Consider the following 19433-nt stretch of genomic DNA (forward strand, 5'->3'; position numbering starts at 1 on the left):
TGTACTGACAAACAGATGGAGTGTGTGTTTGTGTGTGTATGCAAGAATAATACTGATATTCACTTAAAGGAAAATGAATAAAACAAACCATTGGCTGATATTGTTGAAAGGAACTGTTTTATTTTGTGACAATATTACAACTATCTGAGAATGAGATGTCTATAGGCTTTGTAGGCATCTGGCGTTGACTTTTCACAACAGAATGATTATTTTATAATTCATCCAGAGTGATTCATAATTGCTGGAGGAGGGGTGTTATCTTTTGTGGTGCTGAATTCTTCATATTGTTTTAAAGACATACAGTGTTTACAAATTAGTTTAACTGAAACACTGCTAGATATGGTTGACATCATGTGCTGGAAATATGAAGACAGAATTAAAAATTACAGCCAATACCAAAAGCAATGGCCTCATGTCTCTTCCTCTCTTCCCTATGTCATTCAGTAAGGCAAAATGTGTGACATGGCATCATTGCGTTGTTTCCACATCACACCATTTCAGTAGGAGGTGCTTGAAGGTCTGTGAAAGTCCAGAATTCCCAGATGCCACACCATCCTTTTGGCTTACTAAACACTACAAGAAGAAAAGATGGAGGGCTGCTGGTTTGGACAATGGTTTGGGCATGCATTAACCATATAATGTCTAATTTTGGCCTAATTCCAATGGGTTTTCAAATCTAAGAGTAAAACGTATGATTAATGGCTTGGAAAATGAGATGGCTTAAATGACAACAGTGGAAACATTTTATGAAAATTAAAATGAATGATCAGAATCATCACATATTTTCTGAATTTCAATCCTGATTCATTTTGAGGGGGTAAGCATGATTATAAAATTTTTAAACGAAATCAGTTTAAATGAGATTATAAAACCAGTATAAAACTCTACTTTTCCATCCTGGAGATTGAATAAACATGTTCCATGCCTCTGATGCAGTATCTTCCATCATAGCTAGCCAAGAGAGATGTACAAATTCTTTGTAGAAGTTTTGTTGCTTGGTTATCCTCGTGCAACTCATCCTATTAGATTTGGGCTAAGGAGAACATGGAATTTGGAATAGTTTTGTTACCAATGATAATATCTATGCCATGCTTTCAACATTGTCTCAATGGAAGACTTGCCTATAAAGCTGCTAGGGATAATTGATGATGAGTCTTGCAAGTGATTGCAACAATTGTGTTCTTTTTTTTTTTCAGACAATGGGTTCTGGTTGGGGAAATGACAGCAGTCTGAATCTTTACATCCCTGCTCCATCTCATCAAACTTCTACATAGGCGTCTAGCAGCAGCATAGAGGAGCTCTAACTCTTTCATAAACCTGGTACATTGAGGAGGTAATTTATAGTCATTACCGTCAATATGTGTTTCAAAAAAAAGCAAGGGAAGAATAGGACTGGGGTTATTATTGGCCAGTGTTTGGAAAAGATGAAAAAGAACTAACAGGAAGATGTCTCACGGCTTTTTTAGAACCACAACTCAAAGGAAATCGTTACAAAGTGGAGAAGTAAAAGGCCAGTGTCGCCGCCTTGTACAGAAGGATCTGAAAAGTTTTTGTATTGTCGATCTCTGATTTCATTACTCCTAATAACTCGTTTCCTGATGGAAGGTAAAGAGCTACCTGAAACATAGATCCATGTCCTTTTAGTTAAACCTTTATCCTTTTGTCATAGTGGGCTTTTTTCCCTTCTTCTGTACCTCCATTCATCTGCTCTACTGGAAGAGCCGCACGGTGTTAGGATATGGCTGTTCGAAGCTAATATGCATTAACTTTAAAAAAACCTGTTTTATACATAACCTATTGTATTAATATAAAACGCAAAGGCCATTTTTCCCGTTTCCTGGGAATGGCCCATTACATTGTGAGCAATCTACACGTGCTTTTTTAGAAAAAGACTTTGAACTCAATACAAAAGGAAAATATAATCATGTACAACTATAAAGACCGCTTTCTTCCCCCTTTTGTGCAGTCTAACTGAGGTGGATGAGTGGCATGGTAATGAAGAGATGGACCGTTTTTATTAGCACGCTCAGTGAAAAGGGTTCTTTTCAGAACTTCAACTTTTCTTATCTTCTCGGTTTTCATGGTGTCTAAAATGGACACTTTCATTTCTTCACTCCCTTTTAAACGCGCCAAGTAGATTGGCAAAGCTGGGCCACTTCACCCTTCTATCCAAAGGAGGCTGGAACGAAGGTCGTGTCATTTGGATGCTTCCATATGAAAAGTTTTTGTGCATTTATACTTGTAATTCTTCTTGGATTGCAGAGTCACAGCTGAAAGATATCTCATGTCTCAATGCATTAATTTTGTAAGGAATGTCCATGCGAGTCAATATCTGTTCCTAGATCCTGCGTTAGAAAGGACTAATGATATAGGGTTTTTCCCCCAGCTACCATAATAAGTACTAGTTATCCTACTTAACCTGCTGCCCTCAAAATTGTTTAATATAGTACGTTTTCCTAGAACCATTTGATGATCTTCAGCCCTCTTCTCTATTATTTTCCTAGAGCTGTTTCTGATATTTCTCCACTCCTCCTATCCAGTCTCTCATTTTCTGAAGTGCTCCTCCCACTACATTTGCTACTAGACACTTTGGTGTACTCTGAATTCACTTTAATCTTGCTCAATTAAAAAGAAAATATGTTGCTCAAAGAAGGCAGGAGATGATTATGAAGGCCTCTTATAGACAAAGGAGCAAAAAGAAAGTAGACATAGATGGTCTACTCTCATAAAAGCCTTTTTCAAAAGATGCTGTGTTTTCAGTGGAGGAGTTCTAATTTCTGGTCTCATTCTCAACAATCAATTTAAAAGACTTCTGTGCAACCAATGTCAATGTGAAACATAATCATTATTATATTATTATATGGAGGTTTTACATGAACTTGCTATATCTCCTCACAGCTAGTTCTTCCAAATATGGTTCAGGTTCATCTCTACTAACTTTTCAGCAGTTACCTCTCAGTTTGTTTTACTGGCACATCAGAATTGTCTTGACTTTTTCTGCTTGGTTCATTCTGTCCCTTGGATTTCTTGGATAGCCATATTTTTTATTTGGTTTTTTAGAGGCCGTATCTTGAGTCCACCACTACCAGTTAACTTTGCCAAGATAAATGACCTTGATCACATGGGGTAAAGTTACCACTATACTTTTCTTTACCTACTAGATATCCTTTGTTGACAGTTCTTTAGGATATATTGAATATCCATTACTTTATATTTGATGGCTTTTAATATGCTAGTACTGACACCATACTCAGAAGAAATTAATCTGCTCTATAGACTCTACTACTGGCAAGCTTCTGCCTTCATGTCCCATGCCACTAATTTTATTTTACCTTCCAAGTAAATATACGGATGGATCATGATACCTAAATTTATATAAATTTATACCACACCCTTCTTGCATTCAGAAAGTCTTACAAAAGGCCTGGTTTTCAATCATGAAAACAAATAAAAAATACAGTATCAATGAACTACGAGCCCCCCACAAACAAGACATGCTTGCATGACCTACAGAAAGCTAATAAAGTACTAGATTTCCATGCCTCCTTTAGTAGCCCATTCCACCCAAATGGGTCACCAATGAGAAAGTTTGAGTCCTATATGATGGCATATAGATTAGCTGAACAGAGACCACTGTCAACAGGGCTTATGTTGTACAATTATAGTCAACAGGCAGACAGATACATTAATTTTGTGGCAATTCAAGATTCCATATTATCTTCTGGGCCCCATGAAATACACAGTACAATAGTGTAGCCTGGAAGTTACATGGCATGAATCTGCATGGATATAAAGCAAATGCAGAAGGGAAGAAAAAGTAGTCTTAGCAACAGCACTAATTACATTTGCAGTACTAAGATTGTGTCCAAAAGTATCTGCAAGCTGGAGGAGAGAGTGTCAACGGTATCGTTTACAAAACAGGCTGTCAATCCATTCTTGTCCATTTTATCAGCACTTTTTATCATTTTATCAAAAAAAAAATTTTTTTCCACTTTGCACTAGCACTTTAAACAATAAAATTCTATAATGTTAGTGTGGTCTTCTGGGACCTGCAGTCCCTTTGTATTTTCATTTTATCAGCACTACCAAGTCCAAACGGCATCAACTCTGTTTTGTATGGATTCCAATTAATCCTGCTCTCCCTTGCCAATTTGATCACTGCCTTCAAGAACTGTTTCAGGACAAAGATGGTAGCTTCTGACCAGTAAGTGGATAACAGTTAAGAACCCATGAGTGTTTTCACCTCACCAAATTATTGAGCTTTGCTGGAACTAGACACAGATGGTACCACTGTGTTGGCCAAGTCTGGCCAATCCAGAAGCTTTATAGTCCCTGCCAATTGCAACACATGTTGCATGCTTCTACTCCTTTGGCACTCTTTTAGCCACCCTGAAATCTCATTTTCTCTCTCAACATGGCACATTCTGACTTGCTACCAGGGCTTTTATTTCTGGGAAAAGAGGTGGTGGAACTCAGTGGGTTGCCAGCACAGGACCACACAATGACGTCACTTTGGGTCAGCTGGAACAAGGGGGGAGTTTTTTAAAGTTTAAATCACCTTCAGCGAAAATGGTCACATGGCTGGTGGCCCCGCCCCCTGATCTCCAGATAGAGGGGAGTTTAGATTGCAAAGAGGGCAATCTCAACTGCCCTCTGTCTCGAGATCAGGGGGCGGGGCCACCAGCCATGTGACCATTTTCAAGAGGTGCCGTAACTCCGTTCCACCAAGTTCCAGCTGAAAAAAAGCCCTGCTTGCTACCCTCTAAGTACTGAAGCTGCTTATGTTCACACTTGGTATTTCGGCATAGTCTTCTTTTGATTCTCATGCCCTTACAAAGCACACAGGAAGGTTAAAATAATGTGTATCCTGGGAGGTATCCATGGATCAATGATGCAGTCCACCCCATGTATGTTTTCTCAGAAGTAAATCACAATGACTTCCTAAGGGGTTACTTGCAGATGCATTGGATTGCAGCCAGAACCTCATCATACAATTACACCTTATTAGCCAGGTCTTAATAAAAATAGTGAATGTAAACTTAAATTGAAAACGTAGGGCCAAGCTACAAGTGACGAATGACACTTGAACGGCAAGTGTATTTCTCCCTGTTCACTTGCCCTCCACTCAATCCACTTGCCATTCAAGTGTCATTCGTCATGTGTAGCTTGGCCCGTATTTTCAAGGTGGGCTGGGAAGGTAAAATGGCCCAGGAACAAGCCCCTGCAACACTGGCAGAAGTACAAACGTTTGGCTCTTTATGATCCTGCTTATCAACGCTCTTCAGGACAGCTGCCCGTCAGGAACTTGCCCTGTGAGAGAATTGGTCAGTCCATCCCTGCATATTTTCCAGCAGTTGCTGTTGAATAAAGTTCTAATATTGTTGTAAGATTGGCTCCTTTGAAACAATAACAAATGGGAATATCCACTATTTTGGTACTCAGAGCGTTGGATCCACGTTTCAGCTGAGCTGAGTTAATCAGCCTTTACAATTGGGATGAACCTGTCAGACCAGCTCAGCGGGCCTTGTTTTCTTTGCCTCCCCACCTGCCTTGTTCATCTGGCCTGTATGAGAAATTGGACCTTTTCCATTATTTCACTCTCTTTCCATTATTGTGTCTGTCTGAGGCCAACCTCTTCCCTGTTATAATTCCCAAAGACATCTAAAACAGTCCTCTGTCAATGAGCTTTTTGCTGATGTTATAAAACTGTGATTCATAATATTGTGGATGCTTAAAAAAACTACATAGATATATAACTGAGGTATATATTGGATAACACAGAATGTATTCTTTTAAAAAATTTATCTCCTTATATTGTGTCAAATCCACTAATATTGGGAATCAAGAGATATTATAAATTAGTTCCACTGCTCCAGAAGCAATGATCATTATCTAGCAAGGTTAAGAATATCCCACAGATTCCAGTGGGAGAGATTCAAAAATATTATTTTAAAATGTCTGCCTTTGCTGTCCAGAGAACCACTCCTTCCTTGGGAGATTCTTATCCCTGCACTTTGCAGTCTCCCTGCCAGTCTCCCTCAATAAAAATCCAAAAATCCATTGTACACCTTCAGGCTGCCAACGGGGATACCATGTCTGCATGTAAGAACTCTCTGCAAACAAAACACCAAAATGTATTGTCGAAGGCTTTCACGGCCGGAGAACGATGGCTGTTGTGGGTTTTCCGGGCTGTATTGCCGTGGTCTTGGCATTGTAGTTCCTCTACAATGCCTAACTACAATGCCAAGACCATGGCAATACAGCCCGGAAAACCCACAACAGCCAAAACACCAAAAGCTAGCATATTTGACAGAATGATTACATCCCATCTCCTTCCTCTGCTTTACTAGGTCTCCATTGACAAAGAGGTCTTTGCATAAGGGAGCATTTTTAAAAAAGCGTCCCCCTCCAGTTTAAAATGATACTGTAAGGACACCCCACACCCATTTCATTCTGTGGTATGGGTAGACTATGCCTTGACTGTATATATGTCTGGCTCTTAGGCGGTCGCTTCATCGGGCTTTCTGCACGTCAACAAGGTTCCATATTTGATATCCATGCAGCATTTTAATATTGCATCACATTACACAGTAAAACTCTGTGTGTGTGTGTGTGTGTGTGTGTGCGTGCGTGCATGCGTGTGTGTAGATTTATAGATTGCACTCCTTTGGAATGTCCTCTCTCCACCTCAAGCCATTTAAATAAACCATTTTTCTACTTTAGGGACTATTTTTTGCAGAGGAGGGGATTATCAAAGTTACTGCTTTGATAATATAGAGCAGAAACAAGAGCGGAGAGAGAGAGGGGATTAAGGATTGTAGGAGGGCAGCTATAACGCTTAGGCAAAATACAGGTATATCCAGATCTACAAGGTTTTATTGTTTGTAAATACAACTTGTCACATGATTCACATCCTAAAGAGAGTTACACCCTTCTAAGTCCATTGAAGTTTCAGGTAGAACTGTCTATGTACTACAGCATACGTTTTGTCCATGGTGCAGAGAGCTTAGCTAAAGTCTGAGGGAAAGTCCCAGACAAAGGCCACCGTGACACACTGTCCTCCTGATGTTAGTCCATTGCAGCTACCAAGATGTTGCAGACATCGGGTGGTGGCTACAGAGTTTAGCTCCGAATTCAGTGATGCCTCAGAGGTGTCTTTAAATTGAACAGCACATTTCAGAGATCATTCTAAATATTGATGGTCCACCTGACTTGGAAAAGCCTTGCAGTTTCTGGGGACGAAAGGTATTATTATAGGGTTGCCAGGCCAAGCCTGGCCAAGCCTGACAACTGGTGGGAGAGTAGAGGATGGGGACATGATAGGGGGCAGCATCACAGGTGTGATGATGTCACTTCTGGGGAAAACCAGAAACTCAATGGTAAAATTGTAGATTTTCCAGCACTTCCTGCCATCATTTCCAGGTTTTCTTCAGAAATGATAACATCATGCTTGTGACGTTGCCTTCCCTGCCCACCACCACTTGGAGTTTGGAGTGTCAGGACAGGAGGTGCTTGGAGTAGGAAATCACCACCCCTGCTGGGGGCTTGGTAGTCCTAGGTGTAACTCTCTTTAGCAGGGCTGGCTCTTCCATAGAGGCAGGGCTGGCGGCTGCCTCAAGAGCTTCTTTCCGAAGGAGGCACTGTGTGCCGGCCCTGGCCCCGCCCCCGACAACACCTCAGCCCAACCCAGCACCAGCGCAGCAGCGAGCGACGGGCCCATGGGCCATGCGGAGCAGAAGCCACCAGGCTGTGCCTGTTGCTTCGTGCCGTGCTTTTGCGCCCCCCAGCCCTCCCCAGCTGGCACGAGCACAGCAGTGCCGCAGCCGCCAATCCCCTCCTTGGCCCTCCACGTGGTGTCTGTGTACACACCGGAGCCCCACCCCGCCGCACTCTCATTGGCGCACTGGAGGCCATGTGTCTTGGAGCATGCATGGCGGAGGCTCAGGCGCAGCCGCAGCCCCGCTCCAAGCAGAAGTGCACACTGGCCTCTTGTGCTGAGCAGCAGCACAAGGCGCCAAGGTCAGGCAGGGAAAGGCTGCAGGTGAATTGGAGCTGCAAGAGACGCGACCTGCCCGCATTGTGGGGCCTGGCGTGGGGATCAGGTACAGCACAGTGTGCGCGTATTTGGAAAGCTGTCATCTGTCTGTTTTGCAGCCCAGGGTTGAACTAGCAGAATGATTCTGCTCCTGATGTAATAAACAGCTTGTAAAGCATTTCTGGAAACTCCCATTCACATACAGTGTACAGGTGGAACAATGCAAGATGTATAGGATTTCCATCCTTCATATTTTCCCTTGCATTTCCGCTGTACAAAAGGATAAATGTGCTAAAAAACAAATTTCAGCCATGTAGAATGACACCTTAATGTCAACCTGGATAGAAGCTATCTTGGTGATTCACAGCAAAAGAAGAATCCAGGCAAAGTAAATTTCCAAGAATATTTTTATGAAAACACACAAACATTGCTGACATCCTCCTCCTCTAGTTCTAATCTCCTGACATCCCCATTTTCATCCTGCCAGGAAAAAAAAAGGCATGCAATTGGAAGGGGTGTGTGTGTTTAATACAGGGTTTCCACGTCTGTGTTGTGTTTGGGCAACCTTCTCTATTTATAGTGTTTAAGTCATGGTGCTCCCCCTGTTTGCTCAAAGGAAAGGCCCTAGATGAGGCACCACAAGATCCAAAGGAGAAATTTAAAGTAGATTTCTATTATGCTGTCTTAGACATGGCCATACAGTCTGCTGAAGACAGATTCAAACAGCTGCAAGAATTTAATTCCCTATTTGGCTTCCTGTATGATATCAACCAAAAAACTACTGAAGATGTACCTAAGGCCTGCAAGAATTTGGAAACATCATTGATGCACAATGGAAACAAAGATATTGATACTTTTACCCGTGTGATGAACTTGGAGCAGGAACCCAAAGACTTCCAGGGTATATGACACCAAAAGAAGTACTTCTCTTCCTACTGAAACAACAAACCCTAAATAGCTTTCCTAATGTTTCTATTGCTCTGAGGAGCCTTCTTACACTTCCAGTGTCAGTGGCAAGTGGTGAACGCAGTTTCTCAAAACTCAAACTTATAAAGACATACCTGCGCTCCACAATGCTGCAAGAGAGACTAATTGGTTTGGCAACTATCTCAGTTGAACACACGGAAGCATCAGCACTTGACCTGAAGGAATTGGTGAGAACATTTGCAAAAGAAAAGGCACGCCAAGTAAGATTTTGACGTGCCTGAAATGAAAACATGCAAGAGACATAATTTTGACATCACAGCTCACAGGTTTATTCAAAGTTATTTGTGATTTCTTTTCTGTTTCCTGTTTGAGAAAGAAAAACAAAGATTGTTGTTATTTATTCTCACACGTATTTAAAAATTAAAATGTAAATTCAGAAATAAAAATTAAATTAAAAATGTCAAAAGTTTCAAATTTTGTGATTTTCATTTTTCCTACATTTCTTCTGTTTTTAAAAATTGGTTAGCGGTGGGGGGGCAGTAGGTATCTTGCCTCAGGCACCAGAAACCCTGGCACCAGCCCTGCTCTTTAGGATGCCACTCACAGTTTGGCAAGTGTTACCCAGTGCTGGTCAACAGCAGTCACCCATCACAGTACTCTAGTGATCTTCAGTGTTGCACCCATGGGTGCCAATGGAACCTACCAATTTTTTTCCTGATGCCGTCTGCTTTCTTCCCCAAGTGCCCAAAGACTCAACAAGGTTGGGGACCCCTTCAGTAGGCAACACTTTGTTTGATGGATCAATGGCAGCTTCATATGTCTTTAGGAGCTAGACCTGATGTTCAGCTAAATCCTTTTCATTGAAGCTGGGCCCTTTATTTGAACAAGGCTTTTGTGGACAAGGGCATTCCATTGAACAGTGAACGGTTGCAAAGGCGTGCAAAGGCAAAAAGTGTACTGACCACACCTCTGCTCTATTGCTGGGTATTTGTGTGACTGTGAAAAGCTTTTAACCAAATACTTATTGCTCAACCCCCACAGGAGACATTCCTGAAACATGAATTGCAGTCTGGCATGTACTGTTCCCACAGCAGCTGCTATAGCTGACCAGATGATCAGTGCAGGGAAAAGAAAGCAGTTTCAAGCAATGGTGGATTGCCAGGTTTGGAATGACAGGGTTTGAATGAAGGCAGAATTCCCCTGGAAGGGAATAGTAAGGTTAACATCAGATCTTGGGGGAAAACCTTGTTTACTTTGATAATACTGTTCTCCAAATATAAAATGGCAATATAATGTTTCTAAATGTCCTCAGCGTTCTGTGGTGTGGTTCATTACTGCAGTTCCCGACCCTGCAAGTTCTAAATATATACATCCTAAATAGAAGCAGAGTTGCCAGTAGGGCTGGAAAATAAAGTCCTGTCCCTTTACTAGAAGCTTAACAGGATGCTATTTACCAAGCATGTTATTTCCTAACATGCCCTGAAACGCTTCAGCTGCCTATTGCAACATAGTCAGCCTCTTTAAAGGAACAGAATGTTTTTCTCCAGGCAAGTTGGCTACCCTGAATAGGAGAATCATGTGACTGTGGTATGTGCCCTTGCTCCTGTATGCACCAGGGCCGCCCATTTGCAGAACACACAGGCTGGGTCTGAGTCCCAGCTGTGTCCAGCATGAAACAGTCACACAAGTTGTCGGTTATCCTTTATTCCAGCACATGCAATGCCCAACAAGGATCAGGATTGCAGTGCGCAGAAGAAAAGGGTTCGGACTCCCCCCACCACCGTGGTGTGCCATTTATCCAGCCGAAAATGGAGACCATATTGGGCATGTTAGGGAAACCCATCTGTATCTCTGGGAACAGGATGGATTCCCCAAATAGCCCACCCCCAGCCCCAGGGCTGGATAGAACTGAGTTTAAACCTGCGCTTAGTAGACCTGTTACCATCCCTCTGTTTAAACTGCTTCTCGGGTTACCACCAGGCCTGGAGAAAAGTGTCTTGCCCCTTTAATAGAGATTTTAATATGTGGAAATGGGCAGCAGAAGGTTTTCATGGCAAAGAGGTAAAAGACCGTCACCCGGCAAGGAACTTCGCATGAAGCATCTATTACTGGGACATTTTTTCTCGAGAAAGTTGGTAACCCTGTCTAGCTCACAGGATTTTTTGAAGGGTGCAATGAATGAGGTAAGAAGAACTATGTGTGCTGTTCTGAGCCCCTGGAGGAAGAGATAAAAATATGAGCCAAGCTACAAGTGACGAATGACACTTGCCTGGCAAGTGAACAGACTCACATGTATTCTTCCCTGTTCACTTGCGGAGAGCAAGTGAATGGCAAGTGAACAGGGAGGAATACACATGAGTCTGTTCACTTGCCAGGCAAGTGTCATTTGTGACTTGTAGCTTGGCTGTTGATCAGGAAGAGCTTCTTCATTTCTCTCAATAGACAGAAAAGCTCTATGCTATCTCTGATGCAGAACTTTGGATTGGAGGCATAAGGCATAGCTAAGCATTAGCCAAAAGCCTCTTCAACTGTGTACTCATGACTTCTTTCTGAGCAAACAAAAGGAACATTTGCTTTGTTCTGCATTTATAAATTAACAGAACAACTGTTGATGAATCTCTGTATCCCACAGGTATGTAGCTACGGCTTTTCTCCTTCTGTTATGATTGTTTTTGTCTATGTTGAATATATTTGGAGGACTATAAAGATTAACCGTTTATATGAATATATTATTTTAATATCATGTTGTGGATCTGATTTTGCAAAGTGTTTTCCTGTGCACCTGGGCCTTTAAGACTGAAAGATCAGGTGAGTAAAGTTGACTATGAGTTTATCACAGGTAATCTCAGAACAGGTTACTGGACTGTGCACACTGCATGTCTGATCTGGTTGTGGGAATTCCAAGGTTCAAAGTTCCAGCATGCCTGTCTGACTCAGCCTTACAGGGCCTGATCAGAGTGAAAAAGGTGCCGTACCGCATTCAGTAAAGGAAAAGCGGGGGCTGGAACTCTGCTTTGCAGCAAAGGCAATGTCACTAATCAGCTTGAGTAAGTAGATTAACGCTTGGCAGAAGGACTGCTATAACATAATGTAATCGAAAACTAATGTCTCGCTTCTGTGCAAGAATGTTGAAAGATCAGGGAGGAAAATCTCCAGCAAGCAATGCATATTTAAAGTGACTGGGTTATAAAGGAAAGCTATCTAGCATTGCATTGGAAGACAGAAAGAGGGCACCGGGTGTGTGTCGGAAAGTGTGAGGCTTCTCTTGAGATGCCCGAACATACTTATAATATGTAATACCTTTAATTCGGGGAGGTTGGAGATACTGCTGTGCCCATGCTTAAATTACTTAGATTACTTCAGATCCCAAAGCAACTTCCTGTGCAAGCAGAGTGGCCATCATTTTAGGAAAAACATTTGAGCGTTCAAGGTTTTGTTTGTTTTAACAAGTAATACTAAAAGGAAGCCTAAGTCCCTCTTATATTATTTCTGGGCATGCCTGAACATTGTTTATACAAGCCGGAAAGTGCAAGAGACATTTAAAAAAAAAAAAATCAAATGTACCTTCTTGTTCAGGGCTGACCCAAGGTATTTTCCTGTTCTAATTCGCTCTGATGAGCAATCTGAGACTTGCATGAAAATATCCTGTGTCATCTCCGCTGCTTTTTTCCAAGTATCCTGGAAAGCATCTCTCCCATCATGCAGCACTTCACTGGTGTCCCTAACAATGTCATCAGTCCCAGCAATTCTTTATACTCCTGGTTCAGCCCTATAAGCAGGGCTTTTTTTCAGCGGGAACACGGTGGAACACAGTTCCGGCACCTTTCAAAAGTAATCACGTCTGGTTGCCCCACCCCCTGATCCCATTTCCTCCCCATGCACAGCCCAAGGGGCCTGGCTGTTTCGTGACACACTGAGCCTCAGCACAGCAAAACAGGAGCAGGCCCCACATCCCAGCTTGCCAGGGAGGGGCTGCCTCTATCACTGCTTCCTTGGGCACTTCCCCTCGGCTAGAGGCAGAAGGGAGACTCCCCACCTGCAAAGGTACACCAGGCGGCGAAACAGCAGATGTGGCCAGTTGGAGCAAGAGGTTTCCTGTTCAAGGCATGGATACCAGACACTGGGGCTTCCCCTCCTCTGCTTCAGCCCTGCACACAAGCAACCTGAGCTCATGGGCTTGCTTGAGCCAGTGGCGCAGGGGGGGGGCAAGAGGGGCAGTCGCCCAGGCACAAAATTTTTAGGGGGTGCTGTTCCAAGGAGAGCCAGTGCTGCATCCGCCGGAGGCTGCCCACACCACCTGCTGCACCGATGGGGCAGTCAGCTCGCTGGGTGCCAAGCTGAGTCTCCTGCAGCAGCTGCTGAATGAGGTGCGCACTAGCTGGCAGCAGAAGCACAAGCGGTTGTGCCAAAGGGCTGCCAAGTAAGGGGCGGGGAGGCAAGTGGGCCTGAATCACGGGAATGCTCCTGGGGGGCAGGCGGCTGTGGCAGAGGTCTGCCAGATAAGGGGCAGGGAGGAGAGCAGGCCCAAATTGCAGGAGTGCTGCGCCCTGTGCAATGACATCACTTCCCAGAAGTGATGTCATCACTCGGTCCTGGGAGTGTGCATGCACTTTGCGGGCACGCACGCATGGTGCCAGGGGTGCCACCTCATGCCAGGAGTTGCCTGGGGTGCTGGTAAACCCATGCTACGCCACTGAGTTCCAACACCTCTTTTCCCAGAAAAAAAGCCCTGCCTATAAGCATTATGTTCAAATTACAGATGTGGGAAATGCAAAAGCAGATTGACTGGTCATCCTAAGGAGAGCTACACCTTTCTATTCCCACTGAATTCAATGGACTGAGAATCTGTTTAGGATTGCACTATGTCTAAAAGTGCTCTGGATATTAGGCCTATTTGGTGATTAACGAGAAGCCAGAATGGGTTTATAATCTGGAACAGGGGTAGCTTACTGGAAGCCTGCAAGAAAGCACACAAATAAATTCTATTTGACCTCTTGCCTCTGTGTCAAATTTTAGTTAAGAAGGTGGTACATGGTTTTGCCCATGGTCCATCATGTCAATGTCAGTTACTACAAGCACAATCTTATACATACCCAGTCATTTCATAACATGAAACCAATAGGGTTGTGCCTGTTTGAATCCAATTTCACGTGAATTTTGGCATCCTGCCTTACAGAGTTCTGGATCCTGGCCATTATATCCCGATATGCTCTGGAATTAATAGTGTAATCCCATTTTCATAATCTTGGTGTGGTTTTTTTGTCCATGTAATTATTTATTTCATGGTGGATCACAAGATATTTGGTTTGGGAAGTATAGCTCATATTCAGATCTATAAAGTATGTTTGGTTAAAGTTCTAAGCGTAGGGTTGGCAACTAGCCGGGGGGGGGGGAACCCATCCCTCTAATAAAGGCTTAATAACATGTTAATTACCAGTTAATGTTATTTACCTCAATGCTATGAAAAGCTTCAGCTACCCATTTCCACATATTAAGCCTCTATTAAAAGGGCAGGGCATTTTTCTCCAGGCTGGCTGGCAACCCTACCTAAGCCGAGTTCTAGAGATGTACGCCTATTGTGCTGATTCATAACACAATACTTCCGGGTGATGTCATTGCGCTCTCGGGGTAGTGCAATGATGTCACTCCCGGGAGTGATGTCACGTCACTCCAGGAGGCCTCTTCCTGTGCCTTCCTCCCCACTGGCCGGGTGAGTGGAGGGGCAGAGTGTGGGAGAGGGGGATCTCCCGCCCCCACGGGGGAATGGCATTCCTAGTTGGCAAGTAGGTCTCCTCTGTGACCTGTGCTTCAGCAGGCTTTCCCATTTTTTGTTGACATCTCTGAGATCAGAAATAAGCACAGCTGGGGATGGTGAGGAAGGCCTGGGGGAAGAATTGTGAATAAATTGGTACTCAGGGAAGGGTTAAGCATTCCCTCCTACTTGCAGTTTTTCATGTAAAGTCCCTCCACCTGGGTTGGATTTGGACAATTGTTTCACTCAATCTGACTCAATTTCCCTCCTTAGACTGGCCCCGATTCCACATACATTTTGTATGCGCACACCCCATGAACCCTTTGCTGCAGGTGGATCCTTCTTTTCTTTTTACCAGCAGAAAAGGTGGTTGGAACTGCCTAGAGAAAAAAATGTCTGGTCCCTTTAATAGAAATGGGCAGCTGAAGCTGTTTAAGTATGGAGGAAAATAGTATCACCTGCTCAATAACATCCTGTTAAGCTTCTATTAAAGGGGAAGGACATATTTTTTCTCTTGATGGTTGGCAGCCCTGGTTGGATCCCGTGCCCTGTCTTACCACTAGCTAGCACATACGAGTTTGTTGCTAGTGCAACAATCAGATCTCCAAATACCAGATTCTTGGGGGCAATAATAGGAGGATCCTCTGTCCTCATTCCTGGGCTTCCCAGTGCACCTGATTGGCCACTGTGGGAGAGATAAGATGCTGAACTAGATGGACTTCTGATCTGATTTAGTCGGCCTTCTGTCTTTTTTTGATGGATGCTCATCCTAGAGATTATGGCTGCAGTCCTAAGGATGCTTTCCTGGGAGTAAGCCCAATTGAATGACATAGGACTTATTTATGAGTAGGCCTTCTTACAATTGCTCCCTGTAGACAACCATATACCATTCTAAATAAGTAAAAGTAAAACCTGCTTTAATGTCAATATAGCAAAAGAAAGTTTTATCAATTGATCTATCTTTACATTTATTCCTCTTTTGGAACTCACTTTTCTGTATTGCTATTGCTTCTTCTGGATGTTTTTGTTAGTATAATCTTTTTTTAAAATTGCAAAGCAATATTGCATTCTCTAAGCTGCACTTTTATGGTCTTTTGTAACTGCAGATTATGATCACACTTAATCATTTTTTCCCTTTTCACAGGGCATAAAGTAATATATAATTAGCTGCCTTTGCCGAAGCTGGGTAACATGGATTCAACATTACTAGGCAAACACACCCTTTTGTGCCTCACAGGTGTGGGAAAACTTTGAACTCGTTCCACAACTAAGATGGATTACTCTTTATACATATATGTGGGTTCAGGAACAAGATGGAAATTGCTCTTCTCTTTTATACAGTGTCTCAATCCATCAATAATTTCCAAATGTATTCTAAGGGGAGTGACTGAAATAATTCCTACAGTTTTGTTCAGTCTGTCTAGTTTTCAAAATCCAGGTCGTAGAGCCCTAAAAAGCCGGAAGCTGGAGAATCAACCTAGGTGGCGTGCTCAAGGCATATTGCCAAATGGACATCTTCCTGGGAGTCACAGTATGATGGTCTATTTCTAATTGGTCTTCTATGGGCTATTTTGTTTATTTATTTACATCATTTATAGTCCGTCTTTCTCAAGGCAGATTATACAGTCTAGGTCAGATAGAAACAAACATTCAAAGACACTGAAATAGGACATGGATCACAGAAATGTGAATGCAAGCAGAATCCAATACAGAGTTGAAAACAATGCTGAAACAAAGCACAAGCAATTTAACATGACATATTAAATGATGTAGAAACTACTCAGTGGGTATCCAGTAGTATAGTCCACAGTTCCTTTCCCTTTACCAAGCATTTTCCTGCACCATTTCCTTACAGTACAGCCTTCCTACCTGTCCAAAAAAGCCCTCCTGAATAATTCAGTTTTGCATGGTTTGCAAAAAGGTAGGAGAGTGGGGCCCTCCTAACCATATCAGGCAGGCCACAACAGAGGATGTGCATGTAAGGATGATCACTGATTTTGTCCAATTGCATGGTAACACCTGTAGAAAGCCCTGTTCAGATGAGCAAAGCTGCCACGGAGAGGTATAGGGAGAGAGGTGGTCCTGAAGATATGAGGGACCAAGGCCATGAAGGAACATTGTAGGTGATAGCCAATACCTTGAATTGAACCTTGTAACTGATGGATAGCCAATGAAGTGACTGCAGAATGGGAGTAATATGCAATAGTTTTATGGTTTATCTAATAGTTAAAACCATTCTCGGTGATTCTTGGTTCTCAGCACTGAATGATGGGGGCAGCAGAAATAAAAGGAACAACGGGTTTGGAGGTAAATTCCAGAGAAGTTGAAGTATATTAGTATGACGCAGCAAAATCACCTTGTGTGTGTTATCTTAAAGACTTTCATTTGGATTCTGTGACCGCCTTCTACCAAGTCTTCCCCCAGCAGAGAAAGACTTCCTTCAACAACAAGAAAAACCACCACCACAAGAAGACTTATCCAACAGAGAAGCCCTTCTCCATTAGAAAGTAATTCTCTATTGGAAGATGCTTTTATTCCTTGAAGGAAGGCTTTGCAGAAGAGACTCAGAGCCAAACTACAAGTGACGCCTTACACAAGTTGGATACTTGTCAGCTTTCCTCAAGTTTTGATGGGAAATGTAGGCATCCTGGTTTTACAGCTTGGCTCTCCATTACAGCTGCAAGACCAGGATGCCTACATTTCCCATCAAAACTTGAGGGAAGCAGACAAGTGTCCAACCTGTGTCAGGCATCACTTGTAGCTTGGCTCTCAGAGGATCCAACTTAATGGACAAGAGCCATAGGATCCACCTCTGTATTGTGACCAGAGGACTAGAGCCCATTTCCTGAGATACATGAAGGTTTACCCTCAGCTGGTGCAGCCCTATTACCCACTGACAGCAATGAATTGCAACGTGAGTTCTGCTTCTCTACCAGTATCAACAAACTATACAACACTATATCCTACATGTCTATAATCAAATGACTGGTCCTAGATTTTTCTAAATTCATGCCCTTTGGAGCTGAGGTCTCATTCCAAAAATCCCCTGGATGCACATCTAGACGGTATAGCCCTGATATGCATTCAAATCATGACTCTGTTTAAGGTTCGTGCCCAACAGAATTGATCATGTGCTTCTAATAAAAGCCTCTGTGTCTAAGAAACATCAACCAAAATTGTCATCCAGGCTTACTGCAAAGAGTAGTCTTTTCCTGGCCAGGTGTGGCATCTATGCTCAGTGACTTTTTTTTGGTTGACTGTAGAAATAATAACAGTGTGCTTATATACCGCCCTTTTAGACAGATTAACGCCCACTCAGAGTGGTAAACCAAGTCTATGTTGTTACTATTCCACAATACAGCTAGGGCTGAGAGGAGTGGCTTACCCAAGGCCAGCTGCGGAGCTCATGACAGTAATGGGAGTCAAACTAGCAGAATGCTGATTCGCATCCCAACCACTTAACTACTGGAGTCTGCTGCCCATGAAATGACATTACAATGTTCTCTGAACTATAACACCTGACTATAAGAACTGCTAGATCAAACAAGTATCCACCTAGGTAAAAGGTAAAGGTAGTCCCCTATGCAAGCATCATTACTGACCTATGGGGGATGTCACATCACGATGTTTTCTTGGCAGACTTTTATTACAGGGTGGTTTGCCATTGCCTTCCCCAGTCATCTACACTTTACCACCAGAAAATTAGGTACTCATTTTACCGACTTTGGGAGGATGGAAGGCTGAGCCAACCTTGAGCTGGCTATTTTAACCCAGCTTCCGCCAGGATCGAACTCAGGTCATGAGCCAAGCTTGGGCTGCAGTACTGCAGCTGACCACTCTGTGCCACAGGACTCCTTAGTACCCACCTAGTCTAGTTATTAGACTCTAACAGCAGCCAGCTAGGTATAGTGCCTTTGAACAAGAAGGTTGCACTTGTTATGTCTAACTGGTGGATCTCTTCTCTGAATCATACCTGAGAATAGTGATATTTGGGAAGTTTAAGATTCTATCTGCTTATCTTTTTAATACATCATGTAAAGCCAGGTAAATTAAGAAAAGTATGGCACTCCACCTCTTCAAGACATCTTACTAAAAGGAGAAGATGCTGGATAAGCCACATTTTCTGAATAATAAATATCTTTACAAAAATGGTTTCAAGATGTTCTGATTTTTTTTGTTGGCAGCCAATATCTAATATTTTGGGTGGGAGGGGAACACCCCATTTTCTTGCATGCCTCTCTGTGTGATCCTATATTAGCCATTTATATCCCACACTCTTCACCAATGCTTGATGTTCCAGGTGGTTCTGTGGTTATGCTGCTTGGATAGAGGCTCTTGGCAAGACCACAAAGACAAAAATCAGAAGCGAAAGTGCATCCTATGGCTGAGCTATGAAGTTGACTGCAATACAAAAGTTAACCTTAGACTACACTATAGCATTTCAATGCTACTGTAACATTTGTGTCCCTTTAGGGTCAAACTAGACCTGATGATTGGTATCACAACCTGACATGTGTCATGTGAATCCGTATAAAGAAGTAGGGACAATTTAAAGTGGTGTAGGCATAGACAAGAAGGGAGTGCTGAATTGGTCCTCTGATTATTTTCTTTCCTCCCACTTCCTGAAACTACCTATTACATTTTTAGCTTGCCTTTCTTTTCTAAAGCTTCGGGCAGCATGCACGGTCTTCTCTTTCCCATTTTATCCTTATAGCAACC

The 19433-nt window shown here is 42.9% G+C and overlaps 1 long non-coding RNA gene across 1 annotated transcript in view; it reads left to right on the plus strand.

Annotated features, from left to right (window-relative positions):
- LOC129323708 (uncharacterized) overlaps positions 1-9362 on the plus strand; it is a 50421-nt gene extending 41059 nt beyond the window's left edge. The window contains exons 4-6 of the long non-coding RNA XR_008596471.1: positions 1197-1333; positions 1467-1605; positions 8724-9362. This is a non-coding gene — a long non-coding RNA (uncharacterized LOC129323708). The remainder of the gene's footprint in view (positions 1-1196; positions 1334-1466; positions 1606-8723) is intronic.
- Positions 9363-19433: the final 10071 nt, after the last annotated feature.

The sequence above is a fragment of the Eublepharis macularius genome, chromosome 2, assembly GCF_028583425.1.
Source record: "Eublepharis macularius isolate TG4126 chromosome 2, MPM_Emac_v1.0, whole genome shotgun sequence".
Classification (NCBI taxonomy): Eukaryota; Metazoa; Chordata; class Lepidosauria; order Squamata; family Eublepharidae; genus Eublepharis; species Eublepharis macularius.